Here is a 17,866-nt window from a genome sequence, read left to right as displayed (position 1 = left end):
TTTACTAACACCGCAGTTTTTAGAGTAAGAAAATGAAGTTGACCTTCAGATTTGCAAAAGATAAACAACTTTGCCAATTCAGAAAATCAGTTGATATTTTTAAATCTCAATGTTGATAAAACAGTATTTTTCAAACAGCTACCTCATTTTGAATCTTTCTTTTGTGGCAACATCATGAAAGCATAGGGAAGAGAAAAGTGTTTCCTTTAGGGCTATCACTGTATGTAGATATTACAGAAATGTCATTATGAAAAGCTTTGATGTCACAGCAAGATCACCAACAATCTGCAAAGATTGACTCAACAGACTGACAGGCTAAAGACCTTGTCTACAAGTCAATTTGTATGACATTCTTTTTCCAGTTCTCATTTTCCTGAACACAGTGGTATTGCCAGAATATTGACAATCTTCATAACACAAAAAATAATTCTACATTGATGTGCCTCTAATTAGTTTGTAGATGCCATAAATCTACTTAAATATTAACTAATATTTTTCAAAAAACATAAGCCTGAATTTAAAAAGTGAAGATTTTGGGGGGGGGGGGAGGAGGGGGTCAAGTACCAAATGACGATAATTAATGAGCCTAAATTTTGATGATTTAATAAAAGTCCTGAGCAAAAAATTTACAAGCTGCCCTTTAATAAAAGAATCTTTTAATGAAACCACTCATATTTCACCTGATAGAATATATGAATGCTAAATATACAAGCATCTATGTTTTGTGATTTCTCCAAAGTTAAGGAAAGTAATGTTCTGCTTTTAAAAGCAAAATTATAGTTGTATGTTGCAAAAAAGTATGTGTTCACAAGTCTCAAAACTTTTAACAAATCCACTGAAATGAATCATGTGCATGGAGACACTCTTTGAGTTTTGCTTTATGGGGGAGTCACAACAGTCATTAAAATATATTAAGCACCACAATAAATAGAGCAAGTGCATATTATATTATAATGAGTAAATTATCACATGATGGTCCTGTGGAGGAAACTCACTGCATTTCAAGAATGTAATACCTCTTTTTAATAATAACAAAAACAAAAAAAACCATAAAAAAAATAAAAAAGAAAAAAACAAACAAACAAAAATCCAAACACACATAAATGGGAACATCTCCTGTCTCAGTTCAGAACTAGGAAAGTTATAGGTATAGCCATGATATAGCATAGCGAACACACTACAATAGTGTAACAATATAATCCAAACTGGCTTCAGTAGCACAGTAGGTATTAATAGCTTTAGGAAATCAGTCATCACCTGACCTATATAGTCTGAAAGAGCTCAAGTTCATTAGCCTTCAAGTCACAATGCAAGGCTACCTTGTCAGTTGTCTTCCTGCTGGCTTTCCTTGTGAGGTATTTATAAACCTCCTGAAAAGGTTTTCATCTAGGAGGCTACTTTTCAAAGGTTCTTACAAAGGAACATCCCTCTGGTCATCTTTTCCATTCATCTGCCTCATGGCTAAAGAAAGATTATCAAAATATTGGTGCCCTATTTTTCTTTCCCTGCATCCAGTCTGTTGTTTCCCCAACTTACTCTGCTTTAGATACAGACTGTGACAAACCTGCTCATAAAATGACATAGCTCTGTAAACCAGAAGAAAATTAACCCAGGAAAAAAAAAATTCTAGGGAAAAGCAACAACTTGTTGGCTGAATAATTTTGCATACATTCTCTGTTAGCTCCTTTATGTTCTCTGAGGATCAATTCTCTGGTAACACATATCCATCTACTAACTCCTCCTTAATAGAGCAAGAGGTCTCCAACATTATGTTTTTCCCTACATAGTTTAAAACATGGTATTAGAATGATGCAGTTGATTGAGTGGGATCTGAAGAATATAAAGACCTCCTCCAGGAAAATATTCATGTAACAGGATCACTCCCCCTAAGTCATTTTAACCTAATGTCTGATTTATAGCACACAAATGGCATGCACAGTCAAGTCAATGCATTTCTGCAGTCCCAGCAGAAAGCTGGGGACTGAACCACAGCACTTGGCCACTGTGGAACCCGCTCCCTATCTTAAAGCTGTGCACAGTCTGCATGTCCATAATGGGCCTGCTAAAAACCTGGGAAGAGGCACCTGCTGCTTGAAGGGACTTAGGGCAGCAGGTCACATGATATGTGCCAGGATCAGTAGCTGTCTTCCCACTCTGCTGCCTCTTGGTGCAATTCTGGTGCACCTGCTCTGTTAATGCACAGGGAACTGTATGCCTTGGATAGCTGTCCTGAGAGTATACAAAATAACACTGGAAGAAGCTTAACCAGCTAGAAATGTTGAGTTCCATTGGAAAACATGTTAGCTTGCTGGTTGTCTTGACGTTTTCCAAAATCACTTAGAAGGGTTTCTAGTACAAATTTACCCAGGATGTAAAAATGTTAGCTACACTTTCATTGTAAATGAATGAGTATAAGAACAAACATTAAAATTTTCAACAAGTTTTCTAGAAGAAGTTTCTTAGATGGTTCATAACTTAAAAAAACAACTAAACATGCAATGCTAAATGGACTGATTATTTTACACCTACCCTGCTGCAAATAGAAAAAATATTTAAGATGTCTCTAGCCTGAATAGTCAAGATAATAACTCTGAGCTCAAATTCACTAATATGAATACAAGAATTCATGCTTTAATGAACAGCAAATATATAACAAATTTTCTTCATCAGCAAAGTGAGTGGAAATTGCGTGTAATAAATGATGCGTAGCTTTTTTCTTGATTTTATTACTCCAGTAAGAAAGCTTATTATTTATTGAAAGACCAAATGTAAAACATACCAGAAATAGTGATTGAGGACTGTAATCCAGACATAAATTACTTTCCCGGTATTTTTACATATTGGCAGTTGCCATGAGCAGTTAATGGCTAACATGCTACAATGCTCATATGCCCTAGTTTTATTTCACCTCTCCTGAAAGCCAAGATTTTACATTTAGAACACACAGTAAGCACTTCCCAGGTGCTAATACAATACATCAGTGTTAAAAATACCTTTTTACAGTCAAAATAAATCTTTCTCACTATTGAATGAACTAAAGAAGCTACCTCCCTTATAGGAACTACTGTTTTCTTCAAATATGCACAAACACATGCATATGGACTCCAACATCCCAAAAATTAATAGCAGCATTATTGGTCTGGCACCACTGCTAGCCTACTAAATTTTTCACTAATAACAGGAAGGTTCTCTACTGGAGGAGCACTTGTATTTTTCATATAGAACAGGACTCACAGAGACAATCTGAAACCTGCCTCTGAATATCTCAAATACTTGCCCTGCAATTGTAGAGATTGTATTCATGTTGCTATTTTTAAAAATTATTTGTTCTATCAATTGTCATCTCATCAACAGCAGAGCAGGACTGAAAGTTTGACTGAATACTGAACCTGAGATATGGGCTTCAGTATTCAATTCACCCCAATATGAAGTGTCATCTTAAGCCTCCTTCATACAGCTGCCCAATACATAAATGTTTACAAGTAAAAGACACAACAAGATTATTTTCTCTGGGCAAAGTATAATTACTGAAAATGAAAGCAACCATAATCTCTTGAACCAAAAGATTTTCTTTCACAGCTTTCATACCAACCAGCAAGAACATGATAACATAAAATAAAAAATAAAAATAAACAGAATTCAAATCCAAATGTATGACTTTTGTAGGACAATATATTACTGATTTGGTTAAGTTGACTAATCATAGAATTCAAATAAATCATTTCATCTAATAAAGAAAATGCAGATTCCTATCTGTGACCATAAGACATCTTGGGCCAAAAAATTGCTCAGTCTAGTGCCACACAATGTTACCTGTAATTTTTATGTGCTTTTAGAGTACCAAACAGTGTATTTTTTTTAAGTTAATATTCATTTCTTTGTACCTTCTCAAAGAATATGTGTGCATACGCTTACCATATATACACCCATAACGTGCTGTAAGAGCTTAATGGCAATTAATTACAAAACAACATAGTGCATGATGGAGACACTCGAACAGGCTGCCCAAGGAAGGTGTCAATGTCCCATCCCTTGCAGTGCTCAAGGCTTTGAGTAACCTGGTATAGTGAAAGATGGCTAAACCCATGGCAGGTCAGAGCAGGTTGGATTAGATGTTCTTCAAAGGTCTCTTTCAACTCAAACCATTTCATGATTCTATGATACACCTGGAAATACCAAAATGAGGAGTCAATCAAATAGAATTGGTTGTTTTCAACAGGAATACTGCACAGGGAGAAGACATGATAGGAAGCATTTTGACCACCTATACTGAATCATGTACTTTCTACATCACTAACAGGGAGAGGCAGATTTCTCCAAAGAATGGTTCAAAACAATTGATGTACATGAAAAACTTTAAGATATCTGATAAGGAAAAGCCTGCTGGTCCTATCACATCCCTCATCCCATCTGCTAAGTGAAGACAATGTGGCTGATCCCTCTTGTAAAGTACTTTCAGGGTTCAATATTACAGTAGATTGTGCAGAACAAAATCTCAAAGAACAAAAAAGAACAAAGAACAAAGGACAAAAGAACAAAAGAAGAAGCAAAGAATAAAAATCTCATAGATCCTTACTACAGTCCTAGGGTAGAAATGCAGCTGGTACCTCAGCTAGTTTGTGTATTTTTACACCACACTTCACAAACAGCCTTGAAAATTTGGCCTTGTAAGCACTGGATAAATTGTACTGAAACCTAGGTAAGGTGAAGTGAGAATGGAATAATTTGTCTGTGACCTAAATATACTCCCTTTTGCAAGAAGATCTGCTTAAAAGAAGCAAACAATTTCACAAGGAGTGGGGAGTAAAGTAATGCTTTGTCTTTTCTATGACAGCAAATTCAGCTTTACCTCTACTCAGGTTTGAATAAATTCCACAAAAATATACATTACAATTGCCATCAAGCAAAACTCTATTTCTTACAGGCCTCAAGAAACTGCTGAATGTATTTTCATTATATAAGGACTGCAGATGTGCCAATGCTACCAAGTTGCCTGTCGGTTACTTATAAAGATGCATGATAATGTTATCCTTGTTGTGTTCAATCCACAAAGACATGACTTAAAAAAAACCCCAAACCTCAAAAGAAACCCCTGAAACAACAACTTCCTCCACATAAGCACAACCCCTAGATAGAAGATCAGCCTCATTCACTCCTTTAAACCTCAAATGTTTTTTACTTTAAATACTGTTGTTTCTCTTTGTGCATATTAAAACCAGTCAAAAAAAAATAATGGTACATTATTAAAACCATCTTTTAATACATTTCAGTATAAACTCTTTTCCGGATAAAACCTGGTTTCGAAGGGGAAAAAAAATCTTATCATGCCAATCTTTGTTGTCCCTTATATGATACATCATTTGTTTAGTCCTCAACTCAGAAGCTTCTTAAAAATTCCACTTCTGTTCTTTGAATTTCCAAAATCCATGTAGCTCATTTGCTGGAAATGGATGGCAAAATTGTGTATAATTCAAAACTGAAGGAACAGAGTAATGGAGACAATACACTTCAGTATTAAGTTCTGCAATATTTTTTTAAAACAGTATCATGTAATATTCATTGTCCATTCTATAATTATTATGCAATGCTCATGTCATACATGAAGTTATAGAGTGCTTTAGGGACTTGTCCAAGTCTGCCAGTCGAGTATATGATGAAGTTTAAGCACTTCACCCTGATTTATCACCAGACTATACACATACTATTTAAACTGCAGCTCTACTGATAATGGAAAATAAGTTTTCCACCATAATTATGCTAGTGAGATATATGTGCTGGCTTACATAGACCTATGTAGGCTATGCTGGGGTTTTCATATGGAGTTTCTTCTTATGACCTTTGCAAATGTATCATCTTCTTCTAAGAGAAGATGCACAGAATCTCTTCTATTAATGCAATCACTTTATGTTGTTGGAGGGTTTTGCTGTGTATTTTGTCTGCTTCCTGCCCTGTCAGCTGCCACCTTTATTTTGCATTGTCTATAAGCAATGATAATAACTGTGCCTCATGATGTCATGGTGGCTGATTTAGGCCCCTTTGCAGGACAGGTTTGCCAGGGCTAACTTGGATTGTTTGCTGTTGGCTGTCCAAGCAGGAGCTCATGTTCATCTGCACGGAACTGATGACTCACTGGTATTTAGCTGGTTTTATTCAAACTGATAAGACTGATAATTTTTAGCACTAATTGTATTAACAGAAATGCAGCTCTTAACCAGGAGCAGGAGCAATAGTTAACATAATTTTTCATACCTTTCAAGTTTCATTTATCAGCCAGAGATAAAGGTTGAAATCTTCTCTATGACCATATTGAGAACTAGTAATTCAATTGCTCATATTTTTAATGTTTGGAGCTCACATGTTAAATGTTTAAGAGTTCAGAGAAAAAATTCTTTAAAAAAAAATCAAGTCACTTTTAAGTACAGATTATTCCCTAAAGGGTATTATGTAAATTTTACGCACCACAGGAATGTCAGTTCTGGTGCAGTAACAACTGTGCCTCTCTGTCATGCACACGTGCACCCTCATACACTAATTTTGGATGTTGAAGACATTTATCCCCAGTTGTTTTATAACTTTGCATATGTTCACCAGAACTACTACCATGAATTAGCTCAGCATGCACCAACAAAGTGGCTGAGTTACAGTCTCTGCATTGCAGGACAAACACACTAAACAACATTTTTAATGTAGGTAGTAAAGAACAATGTTCTCATATTAAGCTACTTGAGGAATTAAACTAGACAAAGTATAAAAAACTTTGATTGGCATTTTGTCCTAATAGCAGAGTCAACAATCCTATCCTAGAAAGTCTTACAGGATCTTCAGTACCTGCAAGTGGAAGGCATTTACTTTTGGATCTCATCTTTAAATGGTTCAGTCAGCAGCACAGTGCCCCCTAAGACATGCTTGTGCACTGAATTTGCTCCTATTTAAAGGAAAGTGCTGTCTGACACATTATTTCTCCAGTCAATTTTTAGAAAAAAAACAGGTAACAGTGAATGTATTGGTTTGGTTGTTTTTGTGATTTATTTTGTAGGGGTTTTTTGATTGTTTGTTTGCTTTCTGTTTGATTGACATTTTCTAAGCAGAAATGAAAAAGTTATTTATTGTAGTCCTTAAGTAGGATGATTAGTAACTTTAACTACAAAAGTAAAATATTACATTGTTTCCATAGGTATGCACAACAAAAAAAAAAAAAAAGGCACACCTTAATTTGCATTAGGTAACTATACCATACTATGTCTTCTTCAGAAAAATATGAAATGAAATAAAATTAAATATTCTGTCAAAGGCAGTGAAGTAGGTTAAAGAAGCCTTTTAGTTATTTCTCTAAATCTTCTTACCTTTACAGTTAGGCAAAATGCCAAACATGGCAAACTTTTAAATTAATTTCATATTTGCCCTGAAAACAAACATGTACTATTACTCAGTAGAAGGACAATTTATGCAGAAGGAAGGCTTCAGTGTTTTCACACAACTGTGTATGGTTGACTGCAGCACAGAAGTAGAGATTTGGAAGGGAAGGAGCTATGCCTAGTGTCTCGGAATGAAAAATGCATTCTGTACCTTGAATATAGGCAGTGATTTTATCACCTGTACTAACTGAAGTCATAATTTTACCTGTGTTTTCCATTGTGTTTCCTTTAAATGTAAAAAACTAATGGGGCATTGATGCACATGAAATTGAATTTATCCCAGCCCCTAATCTGAATGATAAACTACATTGAAATATAAGAAATGTTCATACTGTCTTACAGAGATCCAGGCAGAGAAATACATGCAGGCATCTACACTTGCCACGTTTCATTGGCTTTTGTACCCTGTCCTCCTTGTATCTTGTCACTCATGTACATAAAACAGACTCACAGGCACACACAGATGCATACAAATACACACACACACACACACACACACAGGTTCAGGACTATGTTGTTTTCAGAGACACACATTAGCGAAGTCATCCTAGGGAACTCCTTGCTTTCCAAAACAGTTCCAGACCACTGACAGTTCCATCAGTCAAAATGTGGTGTGAACACAGTGGCACATAGTAGTTTTTGTTCATTAGGAGAGATACTATTGGGGTGGGCTAGGAGGAAATGAAGAGAGGATTTTTTTTCTGTCTGTGCATTATTTACAGTGCCCTTTGCACAAAGTAAAGTTCGGTGACTGCTTAAGCTTTAACAAGCAACTAAAGGTAAATCTGCAGGAGGTCTTCTTTTGCTGAAATTTCAATCCTCAGCTATCACATATAATGTTACAAACATGGGGGGGGGGGGGGGGGGGGAACCCAAAACCCTGAAATTACTATTCAAATACCAAGCTTAATGCTCTTCACATACAGTTCAACATGGCATGCGGTTTTATTGTATAAAAAGGCTCACATATGTAAGCTGAGCTAAAGAATCTGTCTGCCATCACCATTAAAATGCATCTGCACATTATCCCCATAAGTTAAGGAGCAGAACTGTAGGTATTACGAACACGGTCACACACAAACACATACACAGAGCGCCGCTACCTTTCTACGCCTGTATTTTGCAGGTCCCTTTGCAACTGCCTCGGATAAGCAAACACGTTTCTACAGCACCACAAGGGTAAGGCTTACGTACCAGCGGCAACTTTAACACAGACAAATTACAGGTTGTGCACCCACTACGACAGCATTATTGCACAAAATATTATGCGATACTTAGAAGGCTGTGTTAGCGGCACCGCTGTCCAGAAATATCCATGTTGCCACATATTAAAGTGTCATTTTATTTAAGCCTTACCTTGGCTGACTTGCCCTAACTGGTGACAAGGCACTTTAATTTATAAGAAGCAAATGGGGACTTTTCGCAGTGCTGGCGGCACAGCTGCTCGCCGTCCTCAGAGAGGTACCCGGCCCCGGCTCCGCATCCCTCGGAGCCCTGAGCCCCGCGCCGCCGCTCCTGCAGCGCCGGCAGCCCGGGCGATTGGCCGCGCCGCCCGCCCGCCCCCGCCCCGCTCCGCGTCCGCCCGCCCGCCTCCCCTCCCCGCCCGCCCCCGTTCTTCTCCCCTCCCCGCCTTGTTTTCTCCTTTTCCAGCACTTCGGGGATGCAAGCAGCCTCCTGCGCGCAATGGCAGACCCGGGCTAGCCCCGGCTCTCGGACAGATGCGCGAGTCATCCATCTATATACCGATCCATCCATCCATCCATCCATCCATCCATCCATCCATCCATCCATCCATCCATCAATTCATCCATCCGTCCGTCCGTCCGTCCGTCCGTCCGTCCTCCCGTACCGATATAGCCGGTGTGTTCGGGCACAGGGATATCTTTGTCCGGTAACTGTGCGGCGGCTGCGAAACCCCCCCTGTTCGTGCTTGAGGTGCAGAAGAAGGACGGCTCCAGCTTGGTGACAGCGAGCCCCTAAATTCGGTGCCGGGAAGGGGGGCCGGGAGCCGGGAGGGCTGGGCTGGCGAGCGGGGCGGGAGTGCACAGAAGGGGCGCACCACCGAAAGCGGGCAGTACGGTACTGCTGTGGCAAGCCGGCGATAAATTTTCCTATTTCTGTGCAAAGTCGTCACAGCCTGCTAAACATTCCACTGCTGGCTCGTTCATCAGCCGTCCACACGGTCCGGCTGTAGGATTCAGACTGAATGATGCCCTTTAATACCTCCCTCCAATTCTGGTGGGGCACAGGAGGTGTCATATTAGCAACCCGTCCCCTACCAGATCAGTCCTACTCCTTTAAAGATTTACTGCCCTCTGACATCCCTATATTCATATCACTACACCAGTGACTGTAAGCTGGTGGATAATTTGTGCCCTTTCAGGCTGGTCTGGATCAAGGCAGGCTGGTTGATGCAAAAGTAGTTCAAAAATCTGGACCATCTTTACTCCAAACACACCTTATTCAGAATTAAGATTATTGGCATTCTCCTGATTCAGGGCTTCAGGAATGGGGCAACCATGTCAGACTCTGCTTACTCAACCTGCTAAAGCAGCATATTAAAAATGTAATTAACATATAAGTGAAGGCCCTGGCACATTCCCTGCTGGTGCAAAGGAGCTTTGCTTCCAGCCGGCAGGACATGCATCCTGGAGTGAGCCATGAAACCAGAGCGTGCTTGAGTCCCAAAGCTCCAGCAGGATACAACAGGATGAAAGAAAAGAAAGCTACTGCCTTTTTTTTTTTTTTTTTTTAATGTATTACTGGTCAGAAGCAGCATCTGCAGTATAAATGATAGGTACCCCATGTAAAAATGATCTAGATTTGAAAAGCAGAGCTGAAAAGAGTAATTCTACAATTTAACATAACCAGAAGGGAAGCTGTTACACCAGATTAGATGGAAAGAACAACACTGCTCGCTGACATCACTTGGGCTGCTGGATTTTGAGAACTTTTAAAACAAAATCTCTCTGAGCTGCTCAGCGATATACATTAAAAATGATTTTGCTAGCAGGATAGGGAATTGAAGGCAAGAAGTAGCTAGTTGTTTGAATTTGGGGGATGTAAGCTCTTGGAGGGAATGAAATGGAAGCTGTTTCAATTTGCTATTTATACGTCCTCTGGCTTGCAGCTGCAGCACATATGAATCAATGCTTTAATACACAGTCTTCAGAGTGTTCTCTCTCATGTAAAACTTCTCTTAGGTTGTGCATAGCTCCAGATTCAGACAGATCTCATGATCTGGGGGATGGGCTGCTTCTATCCAGATTCTTTCACTATTTTACTGCACTATGGCAGAAGCAAATTTTTAATCTCTTTGCCAGGAAAGTAGTTGTATTAATAGCAGGGAGGAGAAAAAAGGAGGCCAAAAAGGAGTGAAAATACATGTTTCCTTTCATTCTCCTAAACTCTAGACAATATAACATGAAATCAAATTCATGTCAAATCACCCTCCAAAGATTCCCACCTCAGTGCATAAAGTGAAAGGGATAAAATACAGGGTTACCTTTCAGCCTACCTACTCTTGGATGAAATGTTTCTTAGGTGTAACAACCCAGGGATATGGCTGGAAAGAAAACATTTTATTTTAAGGTATTTTCTTAGTAATTTCCAGTGAATAAGACAAAATTATGAATATTCATCAGGTACTCAGAATATATGTAATCAAATCATTTGTTTCTGCAGTAAGATGTTTGACAACCAGAGGGAAGTCTTGATGCTTCAGAAAAGCATTTAGAATGTGAAAATCTGCAATTCTTTCTTCATATATATATAAAAATAAATACATGCACATACATTTGTATTGACATGTTTCAGAGACTTCTCAGAGGCAGGAGTAAAGAATATCTGTTTAAAGAGATTATATCCACTATTGCAGGTTAATTTGATATACAGTGATCAAAGTTTTCTTAAGAATGCAAAATTATGCCATTTCAAGGAAAAAGCTGACAGTTTGAAAAAACTAGCCTCAATGAACTCTGACATTTCTTTTAAGCCTACATTTTAAGACTAAATACTGAGATTTGGTGTTACTGATGTAAGGTCAAGCCTTTCATCAGTTTGAATGCTAAAAGAATTTGAATTTGTCATGGAGAAAAAAAGTCTGATGAAAGGAGCCTCAAAAGGATATTACTGTCTTGGACTGCAGCAGTATTCGCAAAGAAATTCCAGGGAAATTTAGATACAACCCTTGAAGTCATTGTATGCATGAGTCTTGCCTAAGGAATCCAGCAAACTTACACAATTCTAGCAGTATATCAAAATACAGAACTTCTTCAATCACGTTCAATAAGTTCCCTTCCCAGACTCAAGAGCTCATGACAATGATTACAGGGGCAGAAGAAAAGAAGGGGCTCTTTTTGTCCCTTCTAACTTGTGGACTTGCTATGTTTAAAAGCAGTACTGAAAAGGATATAGACTAGTTATGAAGGAAATATACAGCTGTACCAAAAGAAAACTAGTTTCTGCAGATTTAAAAAAAAATTGTTTTGCATCTCCAATTAGTAAGTTATAGAATATGCTCACAAAATCAGTCTCTCTTTGGGCATGTGTAATACACTAAACCTGAATTGATTGTCTTGCAGGTAACTGCTGGAGAACTAATCATCCAGCTAAAAGTCAACCAATTAGAAAAACACTAAGTGGTACATTTGTACAAAAAGTAATGAAAATTCCAGCTTATTTATAGATTACAAAGTTCCTATACAGAAGATACATAAATGAGGAATGGCTAAGATCATACTGGGATAAGGATGTTGCCAAGTTTAAGTCCAACTCTTTCTTAAACTTGTGTACTCTAATAGCTGCAGCCGAAGAAAACTTGCTCAGTCACTGCCAGGGACCTCCTCTGCTCGCACACTGAGAGCAATTGCACTGGGAATTTTCATGTTCTTGTTCTAAAGCACCAGGGAATAACACAGTAACCCCTACCTCCAACAGTAACTTCTCAAACTGCAAAAAAATTACAAACCCTTTCCCTTTCTCCTAGATTTGAAAGAGTGAAAACAAAGGATTCTACCATTTCCTGCCACAAATTTCACATTCACTAATCATTATTTTTCTTCTCAGCTGCAGTGCAAAAGAACTGGTCCCAGCCATATGTCTGAGAACATATTTGACACTCCACCAATATCTGTTTCTTGTCTTATTATATGAATATTTTTTATTTGCTGAGTTATTAATAAATATTCTTACAACTACTAATTTATGCAGAAATTATTTTTCTTAAAAGTTTTTATATGGTTTACTAATGACAGTTCTTTAGAAATGGCCATCCAAAAATATATCACCAAGTGGAATTAGCAATTGGGCCTTGAGTTAAAAAGCATAATATATCAAGTTGAATATAAAAATAATGCATATAGTTTGATGATGAATCACAATGAGACATAATTGACTCACCACACTACTGCTATTTCAATTTCGAAGAGGACTTAAATGTAGTAAAATATAAAAATACAAAAATAATTTTCACATCAAATTGTTACATTGTTACAATATTGTTACATTTCTATCTCTAGACAGCTAACAGAAAATCATAACAAAATAGATCATGGCAGTAAAAATTTTCATATTCTAATACATTACAGTGGGACAGAAATTTTTTACTTGTCTAATGAACATACAACTGAGCTATCTTCATGTTCCTAATGAAGACTGTCTGGAGGTTTCTCATATCATGCCTCCATATTTTTATTTTTAATTTGGTAATATGCACAATATTCAGAAGTAATAGTATTAGGACAATTTATTTCACATATGGTCTCTCTGAATATTCTGTAAGGCATGCATTTCCTCTAGAAAATTTAAATAGTTGATTAGAAAAAGTAAATTTTTAATACAGGTTAGCAAATTCTACACTATACTAATTGCAGAGGGAATGACACTGCTGATACTGTCTTGGCTCCTTTCTACACTAAGCATCACTGGAGTATTTTCTAATAAAACAACAACAGCTGTTCCTAGATATATGATGCCAATAACAGTTGCCAGTCACAAAGACTTGTGATAATATAGTCACTTACATTTAGTATTCCATGAAACACCAGGCAAAATATACTAACAGGACTTGGAGAAAACAACATAATGCCAGCCTCCTAGCATTTTGCTACCTGTTACCATAAAACTCTGAGCTAATCAGTCGCTCTCTGAATGCAGGAAAGATAGAAAAAAAATTAGAAAGGGCCATGAAAGAATAGCATGGTGTGTCAATCTCTCAGTCTCTGCATGGAAACAGAAAAGAAGGAAGACTCAGCTGAAGGCAGTGAAGTAATTAACTTAGACGTTAGTAGATCTTTCTGTCCGTCCTGTGGAATTTCACACTAATGTTTTTAATAGACACCATTCAATCAAGAAACTTGCTTAATTGGGGTGTTTCCAGGGAAACTAATACAATTGTGTAATTGTGTATCATGGACTGACCAGTGTAAAATGGGATACGTCCTGATAACTGGATAATGTTCATGTGTAATGGGTGGCATTTTTGTAAGTTTAAATCTGTCAATGAAATTGTCTTGATGGCTTTGAAATTAATGTAGGCAAAAATAAACCTTTTTCATACATAGATTGGTATTAAATCCTCACAAGTCAAGGTTCTCTCTGAATTTTTGGTGAATGGTTATTCAGATACTCTATATAAAACATCAGATACAAATATGTCGTATTTCAAATTATGAACATTGTATTTGGTGGAGTTTGGCTCTTACAGCTGGTAGTGAGATACAACCTTCTTTCCCACTGTAACTAGAGCTTTAATAAATTATTGCTTAGTGGTAGGAAAATACAAACAAGCAAAGGCTCCTGGGAAAATATAAAGACAGATTTTCATAATATCATACAAAAGGACATTATTTCTGGGGCATATTATCTTTACTAAGATAAAGAAATTGCTTCTCTTAGACTCAGCACACAGTATGCTAAAGGCAGATCAAAAAAAGGGGAAATGTAAAATGTTACAAGATGATGATGCAACTTCTACTGAAGTTAGAATATCCTTTCCATTGAAACCATAGTGCTCAATGATGTTGAAGATATGTGAAGGAAAAATTGGGTCATTTTTGATATAGAATCTTCACTGAAATTTAGCAGTCCTTCTGTACTGTATCCTATACTCCCTGTACTATAGCTGTATGTTTTCCCAGTTATTCTTTTTTTAGCACTTCTTCCACTATGAAGACGGGTACAGATATGTTTTGCTCCTTCCAAAAATGTGCATGACCAACAACATACTTAAATATATAAAATAAAATACATAATAAATAAATATTAACATAAATAATAAATCATAATAAATAAATAAATAATAAAAATACATAAAATAAAATAAAATAAAATAAAATAAAATAAAATAAAATAAAATAAAATAAAATAAAATAAAATAAAATAAAATAAAATAAAATACATGCTAATAGTTTCACGCCCAGTCAGTGGGCATCACTGAGAGGAGTCTGGTTTCCTCTTCCCTACCTCCCCTGCTTCACCAGCTATTTTTTACATTTTGGTAAGACCTCCCCAGAGCCTTCTTGTCTCCTGGCCAAGAAGCACCAGCTCTCTGCTTCACCTGATATGGTGGATATTCTGATCCATGAATGAGGTACACGACTGTTTGCTGCACTTGCTCTAGTACATGCTCCTGAGTTGGGTACTGAGGGGTTAAGAACAGAACTCAGCACTCCAAATGGTCTCACCAGGACCAAGACAATGGACAACTCCCCTTAAGCTGCTGGTGATGCTTTTCTAATGCAGTCCGGGATTCTGTTGGCCTTCTTTGTCACAAGGAGAAAAATTTACACTATATTTTAGTAGCCATGTTTTGTAATTCTGTTGAGAACTAATATAGGACCAAAGCTGAATTTTGAAATTTGCTGAGCTTTGTAGTAGAGGTCCTAGTTGTTGAATCACCTGTAATTTGTGGGACAACAGTGTGCACACAAATGCAGGGCTGTAGGGTCAGTGCAGGGCTGTAGGGTCAGTTAATGTCTAATCCCAGTGGTTCTCTTAACTGGATTGATCTAATTCCCAATTAGAGTAGGAAAAAGAATTAATCTATGTTTCTGAAAGAGGAAGAAACAGTGGAAGTGAAACAAAGGAAAAACTTCTTGGTGACTTCCAAATTCTGAAGCCTTGGGTTGACATTTTTATATACAAGTGTCAAATGAGAAAATAAGGTTAAAAGCCATATAATGCTGTCCACATCAGCACTCTTCAGCACTGTGTCTGATGGGGATTCTTCCCCATAAAGGCTAATGTGTAGGTACAGCATCCTTCCTATTCTGCAGTGCCTAGTCTTGTGTTTCTATCCCTCTCCAGTATGCTTAGCACAAGTTGTAGATCATAACATTTTATTGAAGGTTTAAAAATTCCAGTGGGGTTAAGTCTCTGGTATCACCAAAGTAAAAGCCCCCCCCCTGCTGCCCCTCACCAAAGTAAAAGCCCCCCCTGCTGCCCCTCTGTTTCCTTCCTCTAGCCAGGCAATAAGACAACTGAAGAAATGGAAATGAGAGTCAAGAAACAATTTGATTCTTACTCTCTTTATTTTTATGTAAAGAAATACTGCAGTTCCACAAGCCAACTACATGCTTCCAGGCAGGTAATGTCATGGCTGCCATTTATGTAATAGAACTACCATCTACTGGAATGCTTCTCAAGATGTGCTTTTCTTTTGCCATTTACTTATTAGTGCCTGCTGTAATTAGCTAGAGTTAACAAAAATCAAGTTTATGACTAGTATGATCTGTTTAATAGGCCAAATAAGCAACAAGAAATAACCTCGTGTTAGATGGTGACAAACAATGAAGCAGAGACATATGTTTGTTCTGTTCCCCAAGCATAAACAGAACACAGAGTTTCCCTCACTAATAAATTTATTTTCATTTTAATTAAAACAGAACATTTAGTTACATTTCCTCTGTTCTGTCAAAGAATTAAATAGATAAATGGCTAGCAGGAGAAAAAATGACAACATTTTCTTTAGTGCTCCAACTGCACTCATAACCGATTACTACCCATCTGTTCACTAAAGGTGTAGGAAAGGCACATCATATAAAGCGTTATTCCCTTAAAAAGGCTTACTAAAATACTTTGGTTTTGATCCCATTTCTTCCAAAATGAAAAAAAAAATTTTTCAAAAAGTAGAATTTGTCAATTCTGTTTTGATATAACATTGGATAAGCTGTTGTCATTGTTTTATTCTTCTTTCTACCATTAAATCCAAGCTCCTGGAGAGTGGCTCCCCTTGAGGAAATGATTGCAATGGAAATTCTATTGATTCTAGCCAAGAAGGGACCATTAAGTAGGCAGTCACATGCAAGATAAGACAAAAGACTCCACTGATTTTCTCTGGTAGTAAGCCTAACAACTGAAGTTTGATGCATATAGTGCAAGAAGGTTCTAATTTTGCTTCAAGAAACTGAAGAACTGAATTATCAGCCACTTCTCTTGATATTCTTCTTTTCTAATGATTAATGGCTCTGTATTTGGTAACTGAATTTACTGGCTTTCAGAGTTATTAAGAAAATACGTTCCATCTACTGATAAAATGCCTCATTCTTTCAGTCATTTTAGAGGTGTGTAGGTAAATCGGGAGAAATGCAAAATGGTACAGGATAATCCAGCAGTGTTGAGTGGAGTGACTGTTGTCATTGAGGAGATACTCCCTGCTACAGAATAACTGAAAGGTTTGGGTTGGAAGAGACCTTTAAAGGTCATCTAGTTTAAACCCCCCTGCCATGGGCAGGCAGACCTTCTGCTAGATCATGCTCCTCAAAGCACCATCCAAGATGGACTTGAACACTTCCAGCAGAGAGCATCCACAGCTTATCTGAGGAACTTATGCCAGTGCCTCACCGCCCTCCCAGTGAAGAAAAAATCGAATCTAAATCTACTCTCTTTTAAAGGCACTGTCCCTTGTCTTAGTACTACATGCCTTTGTCATAATTTGTAGGCATCTTTGTATACTGGAAGATTGCAGTAAAGTCTCTCCAAAGACTCTTCTCCTGGCTGAGCAACCATGACTCTCTCAGGTGGTCTTCACAGGGGCGGTGCTTCAGCCCTTTGATCATCTTCTTTTCCCTCCTCTGGACTCACTACAGCAGGCCCATGTCTGTATTATGCTGACGTGCCCAGAGCTGGACTCAGTATTCCAGCACGATCTCACAGGGGCAGAGTAGAGGGGGAAAATCTCCTTTCTAAACGTGCTTGTCATGTTTCCTTTGATGCAGTTCGGGGTACAGTTGGCTGTCTGGTTTGCAAATGTACATTGCTATCTATTAAACAAACAGAGAAATTCTTCAGCTTCTGAAAAATGGCAAACCATGTCCATCTTCCAAAAACAGTAAGAAGGAAGATCCACAGAACCACAAGGCTGGTCAACCTTACTTTCATCCTTATATAATTTATAGATCAAGTCCCCAAAAAGCTTTTGAGGACAGCAGCCTGACTTGGACTGACAAGTA

General features: G+C 37.7%; 1 protein-coding gene across 21 annotated transcripts in view; it reads right to left on the bottom strand.

Moving 5' to 3' along the window:
- The window catches only part of CDH18 (cadherin 18), a 497,477-nt gene that overhangs the window by 221,580 nt on the left and 258,031 nt on the right, over window positions 1-17,866 (bottom strand). For 4 of the 21 annotated variants that reach the window (XM_038128604.1, XM_038128612.1, XM_038128603.1 and 1 more), the window contains exon 1: window positions 8,772-8,953. The exons of 15 other annotated variants lie outside the window; for them this stretch is intronic. The gene's annotated coding sequence lies outside the window, so the exon portion shown is untranslated. Of the gene's footprint in view, window positions 1-8,771; window positions 8,954-9,264; window positions 15,807-17,866 lie in introns of those variants that run through there. 2 more of the 21 variants (XM_038128606.1, XM_038128607.1) reach the window with 1 other exon arrangement.

The sequence above is a fragment of the Motacilla alba genome, chromosome 2, assembly GCF_015832195.1.
Source record: "Motacilla alba alba isolate MOTALB_02 chromosome 2, Motacilla_alba_V1.0_pri, whole genome shotgun sequence".
Classification (NCBI taxonomy): domain Eukaryota; kingdom Metazoa; phylum Chordata; class Aves; order Passeriformes; family Motacillidae; genus Motacilla; species Motacilla alba.
This window is presented reverse-complemented; position numbering and strand designations above follow the sequence as displayed.